The sequence below is a fragment of the Tasmannia lanceolata genome, unplaced genomic scaffold, assembly GCF_043159265.1.
Source record: "Tasmannia lanceolata isolate RefF3 unplaced genomic scaffold, GAP_Taslan_0.1 ptg000018l, whole genome shotgun sequence".
NCBI classification, from domain to species: Eukaryota; Viridiplantae; Streptophyta; class Magnoliopsida; order Canellales; family Winteraceae; genus Tasmannia; species Tasmannia lanceolata.
Genome location: NW_027518695.1, coordinates 67713843 through 67729813, shown reverse-complemented (window position 1 = coordinate 67729813; position 15971 = coordinate 67713843). Strand labels below are relative to the sequence as shown.

General features: G+C 38.5%; 1 pseudogene; it reads left to right on the top strand.

Annotated features, from left to right (window-relative positions):
- Window positions 1–8827: 8827 nt before the first annotated feature.
- Window positions 8828–15395, top strand: LOC143850643 (zinc finger BED domain-containing protein RICESLEEPER 2-like; annotated as a pseudogene).
- The last annotated feature ends 576 nt before the right edge of the window (window positions 15396–15971 follow it).

The following is a 15971-nucleotide window of genomic DNA, read 5'->3' as shown; positions in this document are numbered from 1 at the left end:
ATATAGGTTACAAAAACAAATTCCTGGTATTTTTATAGGGAGATGTTATCAGCCCAACCATATTTTGATATTTGCACAAACCCACCTGTCTTTTCTTTAATCGGCTTGTGAGAGCTTTTTGGGACATGTATTAATGTAATGACCTTTTGACAGCTATTTAAATACCAACAGACAAGATGGTTTGTGAAAATATCAAAATATCATTTCCTTTTTTATATTTTTCTCTTTGAATGAGATCTCAATTTCAGGTGTAGTTTCATTGGATATCTTACAACTAGAATTGACTCTATAGACTTAGTTTTAGTTTAATAAGATCAACCTTTGAATTGGTGGTAGTTATACGCATGGTTTCAAATTTCGGTTTCGGAATGCGTTTCAGTCCTCACAGTAACTGAAAATTTGAAATTTCAGATGGAAACTGACGAAATCGAATGAAAAATATTTTATCACGTACATAATTTCAGCTGAAATTTCGGGAAGATATTGAATAATTAATAAAAATTGATATGTTTGGGTGAAATCCCTTAAATTTCGAATAAAAATTGATATGTTTGGGTGAAATCTCTTAAATTTCGGACGAAATTTCAGGATAAGCAAAATTTCGGTCGAAAAAAACGACTGCTTTGGGTATGTGTGATTTCGGTTTCAGTCTCAACAGAAACCTGAAATTTTGGATTTCGGTCGAAATTTAAAACTATGGTTATACACCAGTTCTTTTAACGAGATCTCAATTACAGCTTCGGTTTCATTAGACATCTTACAGCAGGTTAGCACACAAGGTGAGCCATTTGTGACAATGGTTGGATGGTTTGCCACTTTACCTATTCTAAAGTTAGGTTAGCACACAAAAGGTTAATATTTGGATGTTTTACCACTTTGCTCTTTTGCTCATTCGTATAGGAAGCAAGAAGGGAAAACATACTAAGACTGTTGTGAAAATTGTCCCAAGCAGTCCTCTTAATGTTGCATAGGTTTGAGGCAACTTGCTGCTTCGATCTGTACTACTATTATAAAAATATAATTACAAAGATAGGCTAGGATTGGTGTAAAATGATGGGCCCCAGCCCATCAAAACATGAGATGTGAAATGGTAGGCCCTTGTCTATGCACGGTTTGGGTGGAGATCACCTATGAAGTGTTAAATGGTGGGCTCCAGCCCTAAACATGGCTGTAAAATACTAAAATGGTGAGTTTCATTCTATGCATGACTTTTTGCGAAGATGGTGGGACCCACCAGTTAAAAGATGAGTTGTAAAATAGTGGCCTCGTTCCGTAAAATTGAGGCGTAAAATGGTGGGCCCCACTAATTCTCAACTCAACTAAGCCTTTGTCCCAAACTAGTTGGGGTCGGCTCATACAGGTGTAAAATTTTCTATGTATATGTAGGGATTTGCTAGGGACCATTGCAAAAGGCATTTCGCGGTTGGTCTGTTGAATGTGAAAGTCCACCTAGCAAAATCCCCTATATGTATATATGGAATTTGTTGAGTAAAACAATCAAGGGATGAAAATGGTGGGTCCTTCCATGTATATAAATTGGCCATCACAATTTTGGCATATTTTCCCTGGTCCCACACTTGTCCGATGATTCTAGACCTTTGATCAAGCTCGTTGAAATGTGATGACCAGACGGGATACATTAGATACATTAGATCGCATGTGATGACCCATTAGATCAACGATCATGATCACGAAGCACATATGCCAGGTGGACATAGTCATGTATGAGAGAGAGAGAGAGAGAGAGAGAGAGAGAGGGTGTCAACTTTAGATTAGATCTACCTATGTCATAGTCATAATCCATTTAAATCTCTTATCGGTCGGATTGGATTCAGAATGTTCTTCAAATCCTACTTCCTGTGTCTCTGTCACGATCCATTTCAAATCGCACTGTCCATCGAAGTGTCCCAGTGGGTCTACTTACAGTATACATAGTTAAAAAGACTACGAAGAGTGAAGAGGGCCCAATCTGAAATAATTTTGGATCCTATAACTGTCTAGATTCTAGATCCTGTCCGTATATAATAGTGTAGATCCTGTACGTTTAAGTTTGGATTCAGATAGTCAATCGGACCCATCACGGTCCATTGGAGAGAGAGAGAGTGAGAGAGAGAGAGAGAGAGTAAACTAAAGTTAAGGAAACTTTAGTGGGAAAATTAGATGCATGTTATGGTGAGCTTATATCATTGGCATTGACTATTGTCCAAATGCCTTTGGAAATTTCTATTGTCGCCTTTTGATATCTACACTGTTCCCATTTTCAATGACTAAGCTAACGACACTTCTCTTGAATTTTTTCATGTGCTTCTCAACCCCAAGGGCATACATCGGGACAAGAAATAACAGACCCAGACTCGCGGTAACCTCTTTTTTTACTTTAATTGGTAAACAGACTCTACCTCTTTGTTTTGATATTCACACCCATCTTTTTTTTTTATAGGATTTTGACAGGGAAATGATATGCCCCAAACTGATAAAATCCCACCCCATAACGATTTCTGTGAGAATGGTTCACTGCTTGAGGATTAATTCACCCCCTTTTGAATTAAGAGGAGTGATTTTATCCGTCAGAGGGAGGAAATATCATTTCCCTTTTGAAAATGGGTTGTGGAAATCGAGAGGCATAGGTTGATATAGTTTTGAGGTTTTGTTTTGAGAAATTTGGATTATTCGCCACTGTGATTATTAGTATCACATGTTTCTTGGCTGCATTTAGTTAAAGTATAAAAGATTAGATAACGCCTTCTCCAACTACTTAAGCTTTTGGAGTAATTGGTTTTTTCACGTGATATCAGAGCAAAGTGATTGGGTTTAGAACTCCTTGATATTAAAAATCCACATTTAATGGCCAACCCAAAAGGGGGGCCACATGTGCCAACTGTAGGCCAACTAGACCTAGCAAACGGGAGGGCCGGGCCGGTTTTGACCCTGCCCGTACGGGTCCGGGTTAAAATGACTCGGAAAATTCTACAGGTCACTAAGCTTGGACCCGGACCCAGCCCGCATGAGCCGGGTGGACCCGCGGGTCACCCGGATTTTTTGACATATTTTTTCAGATTTTTTTTATTTGTATACGGATTTGCTAGCCACCTTCGCCAACCATTTATGTTGACTGTTTGAGATTTGGCTTATTGTCGCGTGGTGCAAACTGCAAAGATTGGCAGAAGTACGATGTGTGAAAAAGGTGGCTAGCAATAAATAATAATCATGGGGTACTAAGTTTTAAATGAGAAATTACAGGAAAATGGGACCAAAGTAGAAAAATTAAAGGGGAAAGAACCGAAAGAATGTTCTAAAATATGACAATTACGGAAAAAAAATACATAGAAAAACTAAAAGTTATAACAATGAGGAAAAAAATACATAGAAAAAGTAAAAGTTATGATAATAAAGGAAAAAAGTGCTGAAAAGGTGCAAAAGAAACCTTCGCACTTCTCTACGGGCACCCGCGGGTCAATTTCAAACGGGTCACGGATTGGTGACCGGACCCGTAATTTACGGGCGGGGCGGGCTGACCCGTGGGTCCGGGTCACTTTTTGCCAGGTCTAAGGCCTTAAAAAGCGGGTCCACACATGAGGGGGAGTGTTAAAGTATAAAAGATTAAATAACGTCTTCTCCAACAGCTTTAGCTTTTGGAGTAATTGGTCATTTCACATAGGGGCGGAGCCAGGCATTTACATATGGGGATGCCAGACTAATTTATACTTGGAGGGCCGGACTCATTGGGGGCCGCTTACTAACTTTTTAACTCCTTGTCTGACTATAAAAGGAATTTTTAACTGATTTTGCAAGTCATTGGGGGTGTGGGGTGGCCATGGCCACCGCATGCTATATGTGCCTCGGCCCCTAGCTTCACACATTTGGATTGTACGAATCAAGAATTGGAATCTGCATTTTATTCTGATTTTCTTAAGAATAAAAATGGAAAAAATTAATAAAAACCAGTAAAAATTTCATTATGGTTGGGCTGGAATTAGGGGTGTAAATGGATATTCGAAAATTCGATTACCGTCCGCATCCGAATCCGTTTAAAGCGAATATTATCCGAATCCGTTTCAAGCGGATATTATCCGAATCCGTTTATGAGATATCCGGCTCTTAGCGGATGCGAATCTGGTAAATGGTATATCCGATCCGTTTAACATCCGAATCCGAGAAGTAAATCCTTTTTATTTATTATTAATAATATCATTAATATTTATTTTTAGTAATGACACACTATCTTTTGTTTCTATAAGAAAAGTGAATATTCTTTTTAGAAAAAAATATAAAAACAAAAATAGCCCAAACCCATTCCATCAAAATAGCCCAAACTCATTCCATCATATACAAAAAAAAAAGGAAAAACCCAAAGACCACTACCAACACTATCATCCATCCCCATCGCCTCCCTCTCTCTCTCTGCCTTTGTTTTAAAAGGAAGAAGATGATCTCATATATTTTAGGTTTGAGAGTTAATTTTGTGAAGAGAATGTAGAGGTCTAGTTTTAAGGTTTGGAAAATTCATTCGAGTAAGTAGGAGAAAAAACATAAAGCGCTGCAATAAAATGGTCGAATTTACCGGATAAACGGATACGGATAATATCCGAATTCGAACAATATCCGACGGATACGAATTCGGTAATATATATTAAATATCCGTTGAATCCGAATCCGAATTCGAATTCGGATAGTGTATACTGTAATCGAATTCGGATATAGCCATATCCGCTCCGAATTCGATCCGTTTACACCCCTAGCTGGAATCACAATACCAGCTGTTAGGTCATTTTATAAGCTTATTTAATTATTTATATGGGCTACTTATATTGGCACTACTATGTTTTGATAATGGAAGTAACTCATGTTGTCGTTTATTATTTAACCAGATATGAAAAGCTATTACAATTTCCAAAAATCTCTCAACAATTAATTAAATAATAAATCGAAAGGAAAGTTATGTAAACCTAGCTAGGATAAGGGCAATCAATATGTCATCATCACAAATGCTAGATCTAATCGAATCATTGCATATCTATTTGGATTTGACAATGCAAATTGTTAGAATACAAAAGGTTAATTAACTTATCTAGATAGGGTTTAGATCAGGCAAGATCTTCGACTGCCTCTCTGGTCTACGTGATCTTTGGTGGGGAAGATCTCCTTTGATCAAATTAGATGGCAGCAAAGACCAACCATTTATTTATAGAAAAAAGGCCTCCTAGAGCTCCACCCACAATAGGACTCTATTTAGCTTAATCTATTTAACCAACTCCACTATCTGGACATAGCAAAATGTAGCTGAATTGGGCTACACTAACCATACATGTCTCAAGAGGATGAGATGCACTGATTACCCTATTGCCCACCATGATCAATGGGCAACTCCCGTGATTTCACTCTTAATCTCATTCTTCAATCTAAACCGCCGATCGTTGATCAATGACCATAATAAAATCTTACAAGTTAGTCCCATTATCAGAACATGGTAGTGAAAATATCGGTACCATATATATAGACTACTGATATCTACACTATCATATTTTTATAATGAGACAAACTCAACTTATCGTTTATTATTTAACCAGCAGTCAAAAGCTATTACAAATCCCAAAAGTCTCTCAGCAGCCAATTTAAAAGGAAAACACAAGGGGAGTTTGCCTCATTACCGAAACATAGGAGGGAAAATCTTTCTACCCCTTTTTCCAGCATTTTCACCCCGTCTTGGTTGCAATCTAACCTCGTTTGTTTGCCTTTCCCTTTTTCTTCATTTTCAGGAACAAAAGGCAGTTGAAAGGCTGAGAAAGGGGTGGAAATATCATTTCCCAATAAATATATCCATATTGGTCCCTAATAATTTCCTATTAAATTTGTTACAATGGGTTGTTTTCAATAGCATGTCATAGTTTGACCTTATCGAAACATATAAAAACCATTTTTCTTATTATAGTCATAAAACAGAGGGGGTGACATTACTAATTTCACATTCAAAATTAAGTTATTCATGGGGGAATATCTAAGTAGCTCGGGAGTCTGTTCATCATATCTTGGGATTTACCTTTTTGCTAGCTTCAACTAAATAACTGTTGTTAGCAACTTAGATTAGTTTGTGAATCACCAGGTATGTTTGCCAGTTTATCTTAAAGAATGATATTTTTGAATCATTGGGAAATTTAATAACTAATTTTTTTAGTTTTATTTTCCGAAAATTTATAACACACATCTTGTCTACCCCTTAAAAATAAATACTTTTTTTCATTTTAAATTTTAGGGAAAATTGTTGAAAAAATGCAAACATTTGCGTAAATTATCAATCAAAGGTCTGCCATAACGTAAATAGGTTGTGTCTAAAATATCATTTCTGTAGGATGATCTTGACCCTCTGATCTATAGAGGAACGGTATAATATGGAAACCTCTGTAGATCGGAGGGCTAGGATCATCCTACAGAAATGATCTTTGGGCCACAACCTATTTACGTTGAGTTCCATCACATGGACGGTTTGGATAATCCTATGATGTTGTCCGTACAGTACTTTGTGAAAAATACGATACTACAAGGGCTTACACCATATAAAAAGTCATAAAATCAAGATTTTAGCCTATTAAATCTACGATTTTAGCCTTTCTTTCTATAGAAGAGGGAGAGGCATGAATGCCCACTTATACACGGACAATACTTTCTCATCGCATCATGTACACTTTATTTGTATACATGTGAGAAATAATATTTCCTCTCGCTTATAATAATGAGACACCATACTTTATCAAGCACTTTTTTTATTGGCTATAGATAGCATGGAATTATAACAACCTATGACAACTCAATAGTCAAACGCAAGTTACGGAAAGGAGTGCCATTATCAGATCAAAGAAGGGTACATGTCAATTCATTATAATGTATATAAATATGCAGAGTATACTTTATTGAGAGAGAGAGAGAGAGAGCGAAAGTAAAGTATCTAGAGAATACATATACATTCATACACACAGAGGCAGCTGATTTCTACACCACCATGGTTTGATAATTACAATACATAGCAGCATGAGTACTACTGTAAAAGCTGGTCAAATCTAAATAAAAATTTAAAACCATCGGAACCACTATTTATACACTTGGAACCAAAATTTACACTCTTGGGACCACTATTTAATCAATCGAAGCCATTAAATTGTAGTTCCGATGTCTACATAATGGTTCCGATTAGGGGTGTCAATGGATCCAGACGGTCCAATGGATCGTCCGAATCCGAACGTTAATGAACGGGATCTAAACATACGAATAGGATCCATGGGCTTATTTCGAACGCTAAAATCTGGAATCCGAAAAATTTCGGATTGGGTATGGGCATGGCAGAGATGCCCATTGGATAGTCACAATCCGAAATGTTTGACAAAAATACCCTTCAAATTTTGTAAATGCTATTATTTCTATGAAGGGTATTTTGGTCAAAACATCTCTTATCACTAATGAATAGGATAAGGCAGCGGGATTTCCTTATTTTCAGACTTTCAGTTTTTCACTTTTCAGCCGTTTCATTCCTCCTTTTTAACTTTTACTTTCAGTCTTTCACCGTTTCAGTTTTCACTTTTCACGGAGGAAAGAAAAAGGGATTTTAGGGTTTTGTTCTTTTCTCTACCATTAATAACAACGGTGTGTATCTCTCAAGCCTTGAAGGTAAGGTTTGATTATGTTAGTTCATAAACTCACATATTAGTATATTACCCTAGAAAACACATGCATTAAATTTGGGGATTTTGCTTTTTTTTTCATGAGATACCCATAAACCCTATCCACAAAAAATAGGGACAAATCAAAACCCCAATCTCTAACCTGATATCAGCTTCTTTGATTCCCAATATTCAAAGCCCGCCCAAACCAAATCCAAGACTTCGAAAAGGGGTAAAATTAAGGAGACCCACTTGCCTCAAATGACAGAAATTTTTTTCAATCTCCCCAAAATACCATAGCATAGCCTGCAACATCCAAACCCTTCTCAGAAAGAAACCTACAGTGAATAACTAAGGGTTTTGGAAAAGTCCCAAAACCCAATACATGAATTTCAAGCAGAAAACATAAATTTTTTTTAGGGAAAATGGTTTTAGATAGAGATTCCCCAAAACCCAAAAAACAACCCAAAAAATAAACACTGAAAAATCAAGAAAGTTATTTTGAAGCATCAAGCATACCTTTTTGAGGGCTTTCGTTAGCTTTAAAGAGATAAATTGAGACCCATCTGTCAGATTGTTGGAGGATTAAATTTCAGAAATGAAAATTTTGAATTTGAAATAGTGTTGGAAAAAGGTTCTGGAATTTGTAGAAGAGTCTTTTTGCAGATGGTGAGGATTAAGAACTATTCCTCACCCCTTGTGAAGTTAGAATCTCTTTGTTTTAAGCAATGTTTATACATTGAATTGGGCTGGGCCTTCTTAAATATTAATGGGCTAAATGATCTAGATGGTTAGGATCAACCCTCTAACATTCAGATCGAAGGGTTAGGATCAGCCTATGGAAATGATTTTTGGGACACAACCTATTTCGGCCGTGGCCCATCTAATGGACGGTTTGGATCATCCTATGGTGCAGGCAATACTGTACTTTTAATAAAGTGAAGGCAATAAGTTTTCATGGTTTTGGATCATCCTATGGCCCATCTAATTGCGCTCCCCTTTTAGCGGAATTGTGGGCAGACTTAACACTTTTTGACGTGGGGTGAAAAAATCCTCGCTCTATAAGTTTTCATGGTTTCCAAACTTGGCCTTTTGTTTATGAATGCTTTTTATGTACAATTCAGAAACTCATTTACATTCTCCTGTATTAATCTTGCCTTGTATCTTTCTTGATTGTAATGAATGATGCTAAACTAGCTAAACAATATCTATGGTTATTTTTACATGTTATATAGGAAATTATTTCAACAATGTCTGATGATATTGTGGATGATGATGTTAATGATGGAAATCACTCACCACCTAGCCCTAGATGACGTAAATTAAGGTCAGTCATTTGGAATGATTTTGAAAAACAAGAAGATTCAAAAGGGGTTTTGTGGGCTAAATGCAAACATTGTAAGAGGAATCTCACGGGTTCAAGTACTAGTGGAACTACTCACTTAAAACGACATCTTGCACATTGTCCTAAAAACAAAAATCAGGACGTAAGACAAAAAAATTTGTCTTGGGTCAAGCAAAAACAGATGGGAGTACTTGTATTAGTAATTTTAAGTTTGATCAAAATCAAAGCCGACAAGATCTTGCTCATATGATAATGTTGCACGAGTACCCCTTTAAAATGGTAGAACACCCCGGGTTTATTAAATTTGCTAAGAATCTTCAGCCGTTATTCAAGATGGTGTCTAGGAACACTATTAAGTCTGATTGCTTAGCGATTTATAAGAAAGAGAAAGAAAAGCTCTCTACAATATTTGAAACTATTCCTGGTCGTATCAGCCTTACAACAGATATGTGGACATCCAACCAAACACTTGGATATATATGTCTCACAGCACATTTTGTTGATCATGACTGGGTGTTGAACAAGAAGATAATTAATTTTGCCGTGGAACCATCTCCTCACACTGCAATAAATTTATGTGACACAATTTATCGACAGTTATTAGAGTGGAAAATTGATGGAAAGATATCTACCATGACTGTAGATAATTTGACAACAAATGATAGCATGTGTGCCAGGTTGAAAGAAAAATTGCATGACACACTTCCACTTGAGGGTAAGTTTTTTCACGTTCGTTGTTGTGCACACATCTTAAACTTGGTTGTACAGAGTGGCTTGGAAGTGATTAATAATGTGATTCACAAGGTTCGTGAGAGTGTGAAGTATGTGAAGGCTTCACAATCACGTCAACAAATTTTTCAGGAATTGGCTAGAGTGTCAAAGAGACTTGTGAAAAGAAGGTTTGCCTTGATGTTCCAACTAGGTGGAACTCGACATTCCTTATGTTACAAGTTGCACTAGAATATAAGGATGCATTTCTTCAAATGACACAGCGTGATCTGAATTATCAAGTAGCACCTACAAAAGATGAATGGGAAAATGCTAAAATTATTTGCAATTTTTTGAAAGTCTTTTATGATGCTACCAATATTTTTTCTGCTACCAAGTCTCCTACTGCAAATATATTTTTTCCTGAATTAGTATCAATTCGGTGTGCATTGCATGAGGCATATGTGTGCGATAAATTGTTTATGAGATCCATTGTTGAGAGAATGAAAGACAAGTTTGATAAGTATTGGGGAGAATGCAGCTTGATCTTATCGATTGCAGTAGTTTTAGATCCTAGGTACAAGTTGAAGCTATTAGAGTATAATTATCCTAAAATTTACTACTTTGAAAGAAGTGAGATGGAAATCCAAAAAGCCAAAAATGCCATTAGAGACCTTTACCGAGAGTATGAAAGAAAACAAGCTTCGTCTACCGAGAGATCATCTCTCTCAGGTTTTAATTTTGCAAATGAGGAAAGGGTAGGGCTCAACACTAATCCAAGTCGACAAGATAAAATGAATCTTTTTCACCAATTTGCTATAAAAAGTTCTTCAAGGGTGGAAAGGAAGGGGGATTTAGATCATTATTTGGATGAAGCCATTATCATAGTTCCTCCCACGGATGAATTTGATGTATTGAGTTGGTGGAAGAGTGTGGACCCCGATCCGAGGAGGACGAGTGAGGGAACGGGTCCCTAACACCCTCTCTGGATCTCCACAAAGTGAAGGAGAGCTCTGCCAAGGAACTCTCGAAACTGTTGCCACCCTCACAGCATAGCATGAGTGGCGCTATAAAAAAGAGAGAGATACATCCTGATCAGGAGCCAAGGCTCGAAACCAAGATATATCTAAAAATAACTCAGAGTCGCCATCCATGGACACGCCATGGAACCAAAACAAATGCTCTGTTTGCAATGGATAACCAGAGATACAAAAGGTCCGTGCCTGATGACGAATGGAGAAGGTCCGAAGAGCGCCCCCAATTCGCCCGAGTGCGAACACTTGATCTCTTATGCCATTTATTATTATTAACCTTGAAGAGTTTCAAGCGAAAATCATATGAAATGGGAACACGCATCTCCGAGAAAACGTCTATCTAATCATGCATGTCTCGGAGATGAAAATAAGCACACACAAAAGAACCGAAATAAATGTCACCTAAGCATAGCTAGGTTATGAGTGACATGCCTAATGGGTGTCTAAGTTCTGATGTGCAAACACATACAAGCTATAGCTAAAGGTATAGGATCAGTACAAGAAAGTAAGAAAACACATCAAAAAAAAATACAATAACTACACAACAAATCCTAAGACTCTAAATGATTAGCCCGAGTCCTCGGATGGTCTGATGTTCATCCAAAGAAGCCTACGTATCCCCGCCTCCACGAGAATCCAGGCAACGTAGTTCTTCGCGTCTATTCTAAGCTAGGATGCCTAAGACACCTATACATCTATCTTAGACTCGATCTAAAAGGCCGGACTAATTATTAAAGCTTCTTGAACGATTATTTAAATTCCAGTGAATTGTAGATTTTAGGACACCCTATATGCCCTAACTAAATGCAGGTTAGCCCTAAGCTAATGCAGGTGGTTCCTACAACCTATGTGTAACTAGGCTGTGCTTCCTAAGGAAAACAAAGGGTGGACTAACGCATCTTAGACCTAGTCATCAGTCGGCGATGTAAATCGCCAACTGACCGGACGGAGGCGCTCCTAGCTAGGACAAACTCCTAACTCTAACACAAACACACAACAAGTACACAAAAAAAGATAAACTCCTAACTCTAAAACTCTCTATCAAGGACAAACTCCTAACTCTAGAGGAAGATCTTGTTGAAAACAAAGTTTTGAAGAAAAAGGGTTAAAGCATTTATTTATAAAGTTTGGCTGGACTTGGGATAAGAATCCCAAGCTGCACTACGTACCTCGTGGAAGAGGATCAAGCCAACGTAGTTCGAAACGAACTCTCAAACTACGCTTCTAAAAGAAACACTAACACTTCAGATTTTTTTAAGGTTTTTTATATTTTCAAATGTTTTTTTTTGATATTTTTATAGTTTTCAAATGTTTGAGTTTTGAATTCCTACTGTTTTTGGGTTTTAAAGCTTTTCCAATGCTCTAAACCTTTAAATGCTTTCAATCTTAAAGGGAACACGCAAGCACAACCACAAATTAGGGCAAAGCCCTAAATCCAAAAGGGGAAACTCCGAACAAGTAACTAACGCCTCAAAGAGACGATCCACAACAAGTAACTGGTGCCCCAAGAAAAATGAAAACGATCTAAGATCCCTAGCACTGAAGGCTCTAATAAGGCTGAGTTAGTCTCAAACGATGATGAATGACAACAACTCTAAAGGCGGACTCGCTCTAAAAGAGGAGGCCACTCTAACATGAGGCTAGGTAAGCCTCCTAAAGGGGAAACTCTCTATATGAGACAAGGCTTGTCTCCGAGACACAAATGATGTAACATCTGATGAGACTGGGCAAGTCTCCTATATACAAAGGAGGGGTCAAAGTATCCCTATCATCGCCCTATCAATGAATGGGGCTACTAATATCTAAGAGGCATCTAAAAGACTAAGCAAGTCTACTATATAAATGAGGGGAACGCTAACTTGGACTGAGCAAGTCCTCTAAGGGTGGGCTTGGGCTAGCGCCTTCATCGCCCTTCACTCCAGCTCGAACATCAGAGCTGAAACAAAAAAAACCTCACTAGATCACATTCAAATACCAAATTTTGAGAGGACACCCCTACCACCATACCTTCATAAATGCATCGCCACCGACAGATATGTGGTTTGTAAAGGCTCCGAAAGAATCCACAAAACTAAACATAGGGAACCAAGCCATATTTAGGCAAGAATTAACCAGACCAGCGAACGAAAGAAGACTTGTACAATCTCAGGGCGCAAACAACTGAGGAAAGAAAAAGGCTCTAAGGCTTCCTTTTAGGGATAATGGCTTGTGTTAGGCACTGAACTGAAACCGAATTAAGGGACCTAATTTCCCTCCTTGTTCGATTCTTTAAACATGAATTGCAAGTCCTGACATCATCCAAACATCATACCAAAACCACAATCCCCTGTATACTTCCTGCTTTGGACACACCTTTGGCACCCAAGAGGGATAGACAGAAAAATAGGAATCAACCATTTATAACGAAATGCCAAAACAATAAGCAACAAGAACGGTTCGGAATCTCAAATTAGCAGGATTTGCAAATGAAAACAATAGGGGCAATTCAAACACATAAGCTAGTCTAGTTAGAAAATGGGAAATATAGGAGCAATCCAAATCTCTAAACTAGCATATTTAAGAAGAATGGAAACTAACAGAAGTATTTTTAAACCCACCAATTAGCAAAATAACCTTGATTTCTATTTGAATTAAAAGGCAATAAACTTACCCGACAGCTAATGAAGAGGCCGATTGAAGTATAGATTGTAAAACAACTGGAGGCGATGGCTCAGGTAGTGGAGATGGCCGACGAGGAGAATATTGATGGTGGTGATTCCGGCAAGGCCGAATGAACCAATGGAGATTGGAATAAGGTTTGGTTGAGATGGGCTGTGATGAAAAAACAAGGGTTGGGCGAAGTGGGGTTGCGATGGAGGCAAAAATGGGGCTGGATTTGCAGAGATAAAAATGAGATGGGTTTGGATGTTGGGTTTTAAAGAGAAACGAGAATAGGGTGGTGACCGGAGAAGAGGGTTTCGGATTCTGACCGGATTTAGGGGTAGAAATGAGGTGGTTTGGTGATGGTTGATTTAGGTAGGGAGGTCGGATTCCGGCAAGCTTGCCGGAATCGATGGAGATGGCGGTGGTGCTGGCTGACGAAGATGGAGGAGAAGGTGCAGGTGGAACGAGAAGATAAAGAAGAAGAAGAACAAGAACAAGATGGGGGTGGTGGCCGGAGTTGCAGAGAAATCCGGTGGAAAAGGGGGTTTAATGGAGAGGGTTTTAGAAGTGGTTAGAAAGGGGAATGAAGTGGATTTGGGGGGTGGAGATAAATGAAATGGGTTGTGAGAGTGGTTTAATGGATTGATTTGGACAGAGGTAGTGGCTCGGTTAGGGTAGATGGGGAGGGGTTTTAATGGATGTAAAGATCGTGGCTGAGAAAAGAGATGGAATGGGTTTAATAAAGATGGGGGTTAGAGGCGAAAATGGTGAGAGTGGAGGTTGGGCGGATTTAATGGTGGTTGGTGGAGGCGGTTGGAGTGGTGGCTGCTATGGTGGAGAGGGTTTGATGGAGAAGATGATGGTGGTGGCTGAGGTTTGAAGTGGGTTTTGGTCGGGTGGTGGCTGTGGTGGTGGTAAGGGTTTAGGGAAGAAGAAGATACCTTGTGGTGGTGGTGGTGGTGGTGGTGAAAAATGGGGCCGAAGGTAGTGGAGATGATGGTGGTGGCGGTCGGTGGCTAGAGGCGGCTAGAGGTGGTTGGAGGAGGCGGCTGCTAGGAGATGATCGAGGCTTGCTGGCGACGGCGGCGAGGTGCAGCCGTGGGGGAGAAAATGGTGGCCAGCCACCAAAACCCTCATCCCTCCTCTCTCTGCCATTCTTGCGGCTGCCCCTCTCCCTCTTCCTCAGAAAAATGTGGCTCCCCCCCCTAAAACCCTAACTCGTTTTTCCCTTTTTAAAGAGGAAATGAGTCATTCGACCCCCCCCCCCTATTTCTTACTTGGACAACCCTATTTAATGTATTTTATCACTACTCTTTTAATCCTATAGGGGTGGCTCGGGCAATAGCGAGGGCAAAGGAAAAGAAATGATATTTTAGCACCCCCCTTCTCTTTTCTGGACAGCCACATATTGCATTTGTGGTTACTCTTCACATTACATGGGGGCCTGGGTACAAGTAAGCCCTAGGAAAAAATGATAAATCCGACCCTTTCAATTTCTATGGACAGCTCTTCTTTCATATAATTCACTCCCCTTTTCATATGAGAAAATGGTAAATTCAACCCCCTTCACCCGCTTGGACAACCGCCTACTAGTGTAATTTGGGGTCCTACCACACTAATTTGAAAAAGTTAAGCACAAAACATGGAGGTGCAGGGTACGGTCAAAATGGGGTGTCTACAAAGAGCAATGCACTCAACTATCCCACACTCTCGATAATGGCTCGTGACATCTTGGGGATTCCCATATCAACTGTAGCTTCTGAGTCTGCATTCAGTACTGGAGGTAGAGTATTAGATCAGTATCGTAGTTCATTACTTCTAGAGACGGTAGAGGCTCTCATTTGTGGGCAAGATTGGTTGGCTTCAATTGATGGTACATATATATTCAATTTAAGTTTTTTATAATTCTAATTGTAGTTTATAAATGTGGTTTTTAATTTTTAACATTTGCTTCGTATACTTGTGAAAGGTTTGGCTAGTTCTACGAATTCTATCACAATTGGCGATGAAGACTAGAGGTGGTCTTTATAGTATTTTCTCTGAGACAGGTAAATAGTTGGTTACTTATTAGATGTTGCTTAATTTTTTGTTTTGCATTGTTGAATTTATGATTCACATATATTTAAATTAATTATTTTGTTCCTTTGTATGTTGGTGTATGGTATATCGACAATGGATTGGAGATTTTTTTGTTTAGTTGTGCCAATCGCAAAAACAATGGATTGGAGATATTTTTGGTTTAGTTGTGCCAATTGCAAAACCAACATGGCAACATTGTGTTTTTGAGTTTGATATTTTTATTTATTACTTTGTGGTTACACGAATCTTGTCAACTTTTGCAGACCTATGTATTTATGGTGGGTAGATGTTATTATTAGTGAACTATTTACAAATGTCTCATTTGATTTGTTGTCTTGGTCAAGCATCATTTTTCTTATTATAAGTTTCACTATTTCAGTTGAAAGTATACACAATTCTTAGAATTTGCAGGAATTTAGAAATGGCTTAGAAGAGCAATACTATTTTTGGATGGTTCCGCGTCATGCTGGTGAGGATTATCATGGTGAGTCTTTTTTTTTCTTGATTCATTTT